Source organism: Pelophylax lessonae, assembly GCF_965119305.1.
Source record: "Pelophylax lessonae genome assembly, chromosome: 5".
Classification (NCBI taxonomy): domain Eukaryota; kingdom Metazoa; phylum Chordata; class Amphibia; order Anura; family Ranidae; genus Pelophylax; species Pelophylax lessonae.
Window position 1 is genome coordinate 343181560 of NC_138772.1, and position 6000 is coordinate 343187559.

Consider the following 6000-nt stretch of genomic DNA (forward strand, 5'->3'; position numbering starts at 1 on the left):
TGTTATATTTGTCTGACCTACTCGTGCCTCTTTGATTTAATTGTAAGCAGGATGACTGAATGATCAAAATCAAATGTCAAACTGGCCAAAACAATCAATTTCAGTGGGGGTTGAATAATTTTGAATAGAACTGTAGATGGCAATGATGGGCAGCACTGATGAGGAGGGCACTAACAGGCTCCCTGAGCACTGATTGGCAAACCTGGTGGCTCTAGTGGCACCCCCAAGGGTCTGCACTGGTAATCAATGCTCTGATTACCAGCACAGCCCCCCCCCCCCCCCGGCAGAAGAGCTGCCGATTGGCTCTCCTCTATTTGCGCCTGTTAGGTGCAAACTGAGGAAAGGCGATCAACGGTGTAACGGCACTTCCTATTTTCTATGTGACCAGCTGTGATTGGACACAGCTGATCACATGGTAAAGAGACTACGTCATAGGCTCTTTACCGGGATCGGAGAAGCAGTGTGTCAGAGTGACACACCGCACCACCGATCGCCGTTCTGCGCATCCCCCGGGGGTGTGCAGAGCAGCCTATCCTGCTGGATGTCATATGACACCTGGCCGGGATGGGACAACCACTTTGCGACCATCATTTTACTATACGACGGTTGGGAAGTGGCTAATTACAGAAATCTCCAATATATATATATATAGTGCTCAAATGCATGATCATTGTAAAGTTGTCGCTCATTTGTAATGTAATATAAATCCATCATCAATCCTGATGTCTGCCGTCCCCACAATATTGGCCACAATAAAAAACTGCTTTGCCTCTTCTGAGGCTCCCCGCCGTCTGCCAATTTGGATCTTTGACAGCTCTTTTCTAGGTAAGTTGCGGGGTCACCCGTTTCCACCACCCGGTGATCCTGCCCCCTTCTGACGTAACCAAACGCCACGTGATGTCAGACAGGGGCGGTGCCACTGGGTGATGTAACCAGGTAGCCCCGCCCCTTGCCTAGAAAAGAGCTGCCAAAGATCCAAATTGGCAGATGGCGGGGAGCCTCAAAAGGGACAAAGCGGTTTTTGTGTTTTTTCTAATCCAGTGGCCGTTCCTTAGCGGGGACACTATTTTGGAAATTTGATTGGGAATAAAGGACTTGTCCATAACTGGGTTCTCTTTTGTTTACTTTTTGAAAAATTTTGGGTGAATGGGTAGGGAAACGATGTACCTGAAACCCATTTACATGGGGGGGGGGGGCGGGATCTGGGGGTTCCCTTGTTAAAGGGGGCTTCCAGATTCCGAGAAGCCCCCACAACCACAGCCCAGGTTACAATAAGACCCCCCCCCCCACACACTTACTTTGCATATGAATGCCAGTTCCTCACGGTTGAATGTTGACCGCACCATTCTTCTCCAGTGTATTGTGACCACTTCCTGTAATGTGTGCACCCAATTTGGTGTAATTTCCGGTCCACGGCGAACACGCGCACGCCTATGTGCCATTTGCTAATTCTTTTTTAAAGGGATTTTGATGTTTTTTTTAAAAATGGTGCACACAGAAAAATAAAATGTAGTGGACATGTTTTACCTAGACCAGTGATGGTAATCCTTGACCGCCCTAGATGTTTTTGTCCTGCATTTCCCATAATGCTCATTATTGAAATGACCCCCCTCCAAATCAAGTATTCTTTATTAAAATTACACTGCAAAAATACTTGATGGAATAAATGGACAGAGCTTACAATATACAGTTGTAGACAGCATTATACATACCCAACATACTTTTAGGGTTAGTCTTTGCATGAACCTGCCTTTCCATTTAAAACACAATCGTTCACTAGAAGATACAGCTACACAGAGGCATGAAAATAAAAAAACACATGTATAGATTGCAAAAACAATACAGTTTGCAAATTTTCAGTTTTCTGTGCTTCGATATAGGAAGCAACAATAATATACAGTTTTTTGCATATGTGTGTGTGTGTGTGTGTGTATGTATATATATATATATATATATATATATATATATATATATACTGTATATACACACACATCTTCTCCGCCCCACAGCTTGTATATATCACCCTCACTCCTATCCTCACCTTTTATACTGCACTCATCAACTCCTGCTGATTCTGAACCCACACACCAATAAAACCTCCAGGACACTGAGATGTGTCCCCCCTCATAAATCATACTCCCATCTCACCTCCCTCACCCTTCTGCTTCTCCTAACCTCTGGAGATATTTTCCCAAATCCTGGACCCCCATCATTTACCTTTGGCAAAAATACCCGTCACCCCCTATCCTCTGACACCAGCCGAAATCCACACAATCTGGTTTCTATTCCTCTTCTGCCTAGAGCCAACCCCCCCCCCCCCTTCTCCTGCGCCCTCTGGAATGCCTGCTCTGTTTGCAACAAACTCACCTCTGTCCATGACCTATTTATCACAAACTCCTTCAACCTGCTTGCAAAAACTGAGACCTGGCTTCAAGAATCTGACTCTCCTTCTCCTGCTGCCCTCTCCCATGGTGGCCTCCTGTGGACTCACTCTCCCAGGCCTAGTGGACGGAAAGGAGGTGGGGTTGGAATTCTGCTTTCCCCTCAAAGCACTTTTGAGGTTCTTCATCCACCCCCTTCTCTGTCTCTCTCCTCATTTGAAGCTCACTGTATTCGTCTATTTTCTCCAGTTTAGTTGAGAATTGCTGTGATCTATCGGCCTCCTGGACCGGTATCAGGCTTCCTTGATGACTTCTCTGCCTGGCTACCCTACTTTCTCTCTTCCAAAATTCCCACAATCATTCTTGGAGACTTCAACATCCCTGTTAATCTTAACACTCCTGCTACTTCTAAACTTTTGAGCTTAACCTCCTCTTTTGACCTAAAATAATGGACACATGCTTCTACACACTCTAATGGCAACTGCCTTGACCTCATGTTCTCCTACCTATGCACTCCTCGCAACCTCTCCAACATTCCATTCCCTCTCTCTGATCACCACCTCATTAGTTTCAGTCTCTCCTTGTCCTCCTCCTTACCTTCCAACTACCGAACAATTACCCGTAGAAACCTTCGCCATCTTAACCCTCCACTTCTTTTTTCTGCTACAGATTGTCTCTTCAACACAATCTCATCCCTTTCCTGCCCCAACATGGCCACTTCTGTCTACAACAGTTCACTGTCATCTACCCTGGATGCTTTGGCCCCCCTCACTACACACAGAATCAGGCCCCGACCGCTACAACCCTGGCAGACAGACAATACCAGAAGCCTCAAAAAACATAGTCGCGCTCTTGAGCGTCTGTGGCGTAAGACTAAGACACAGCAAGATTTCAGCCAATATAAATCTGCCCTCCAAAAATACAGTTCCTGCCTTCATACTGCCAAACAGACCTACTTTATCACTCTCATTAACACCCTCTCACACAGTCCCTGTCAACTCTTTTCCACCTTCAACGCTCTACTTCGTCCTCCATTACTTCCACCCACTAACTTACTCACTGCCCAAGAGATTGCCAATCACTTTAAAAATAAGATTGATACAATTTGTGAAGAGATCTTTACACTACAGATATCTCCCTCACTTTACACACCTTGTCCTCCTGCACAATCAATACTTCCTTTGTTTGACCCAACTACTGTAGAGGAAGTCACTCAATTTTTTTCTAATACCCACCTAAGTTCCTGCCCCCTGGACCCTGTTACTTCTCAAATACTACGGTCACCCTCTGACTCTATCCTACACTTTTTAACTCATATCTTCAACCTCTCCCTCTCCACTGGCATCTTTCCCAACTCTCTAAAACATGCGCTAGTAACTCCCATACCAAAGAAAGCCTCACTTGACCCCACCAATCTTAATAACTTAAGACCCATCTCCTTACTCCCTTTGCTTCCAAACTCCTTGAACGTTTAGTCTACAACCGCCTGAGCAAGCACCTCATTGAGAATAACCTCCTTGATCCCCTTCAGTCTGGATTTCGCCGGCAACACTCCACAGAAACTTCTCTCCTAAAACTTACAAATGACTTACTAACAGCTAAAACCAATGGTCACTACTCAATACTCTTAATCTTGGACCTCTCGGCTGCCTTTGATAATGTTGACCACCCCCTCCTTCTCAAAAAACTCAGTTTGCTCGGTCTCCGTGGCTGTGCTCTCCATTGGTTTGAATCTTACCTATCTCACCGCACCTTCAGTGTCACTTACAATTCAACTTACTCCCCTGCAACTCCTCTTACTGTTGGGGTCCCCCAAGGTTCTGTCCTTGGACCGGTACTATTCTCTATCTATACCTCCTCCCTGGGTCGGCTAATGGCTTCCGCTACCATTTCTATGCTGATGACACCCAAAAATCTACCTCTCTACCCCTCAGCTCACCCCATCAGTCTCCTCCCTCATCACTGATCTACTAACAGACATATCAGCCTGGATGTCTCACCACTTCCTCAAACTGAATCTATCTAAAACCGAGCTCATAATATTTCCTCCTCCACGTGCCCCTTCCCTGGAATTCTCTGTCAAGATCAATGGAACAACTATCAGTCCTTCCACACATGCCAGGGTGCTAGGCAGTGGCGTAGCGTGGGGGGTGCTGAGGGGGCCACTTGCACCGGGCGCAACATTTAGGGGGGCGCATCCCACGCCCGCCATCCGCGAGTTAATAGTGTCCCTTTATTCTGATGATGCCCCGTCCAGCGGCCCGCCGCACTCCTCTTCTTGGCTCCGTGACTGACGCTTTTTGCAGGAAGAGCGGCGTACCACTGAAGGTGTCATGTGCGGCCAGGGGGCGGGGCTGGTTGTTGGTGAAGATGGCAGTCTGTTGCTCAGTGCATGTGCAGCACTGCTTCCGGAGTCTCCCCCTGCTGTCCGGGCTGGCTGCCGATACGCTGTTCCTTCCACTCCGGATCGCCTCCTCGATTCGCCAGTGTTTGAACACAGAACAAGGTAAGTGATGTGTTGCCTGCCCCCGGGGGCCCAGGGAAGTGGACATGGGAGGGGGTGAGGTGGGTCAGTGTAGGGGGTGTCAGTGTATGGGGGGGTAAGTGTGGAAATGTAGGGGGGTCAGTGTAGGGGGGGGTCAGTGTAGGGGGGTCAGTATAGGTCACAGTGTAGGTGTAAGTGTATGGGGGGGTCAGTGTAGGGGGTGTCAGTATAGGTGTTAATGTAGGGGCCAGTGTATGGGGGCGGTGAGTGTATATGTCAGTGTAGGGGGGTTAGTGAAGGTGGGTCATTGTAGGTGTCAGTGTAGGGGGGTCAGTGTAGTGGTCAGTGTATGGGGGGGTCAGTGTAGGGAGGTCAGTGTAGGAGGGGTCAGTGTATGTGGGAATGTAGGGGGGGTCAGTGTGGGGGGGGGCAGTATAGGTGTAATTGTATGGGGGGGTCAGTGTAGCTGTCAGTGTATGGGGGGGTCAGTGTAGCTGTCAGTGTATGGGGGTGTCAGTATAGGTGTTAGTGTAGGGATCAGTGTATGGGGGGGTCAGTGTATGTGGAAATGTATGGGGGGTCGGTGTATGGGGGGGGGTCAGTGTATGGGGGTGTCAGTGTAGGGGTGTCAGTTTATGGGGAGGTCAGTATAGGGGGTGTTAGTGTAGGGCCCAGTGTATGGGGGCGGTGAGTGTATATGTCAGTGTAGGGGGGTTAGTGAAGGTGGGTCATTGTAGGTGTCAGTGTAGGGGGGTCAGTGTAGTGGTCAGTGTATGGGGGGGGTCAGTGTAGGAGGGGGTCAGTGTATGTGGGAATGTAGGGGGGGTCAGTGTGGGGGGGGGTCAGTATAGGTGTCAGTGTATGGGGGGTCAGTGTAGCTGTCAGTGTATGGGGGTGTCAGTGTAGCTATCAGTTATGGGGAGGTCAGTATAGGGGGTGTTAGTGTAGGGGTCAGTGTAGGTGTCAGTGTAGGTAGGTCAGTGTAGTGATCAGGTTGGTTAGTGCAGGAATAATGTAGGTCAGTGTAGGAATAAGGTAGGCCAGAGTAGGTGTCTGTGTAGTGGTCAGGTAGGTTAGTGTAGGTGTCAGTATAGTAATCAGGTAGGTTAGTGCAGGAAACAGGTAGGTCAGTGT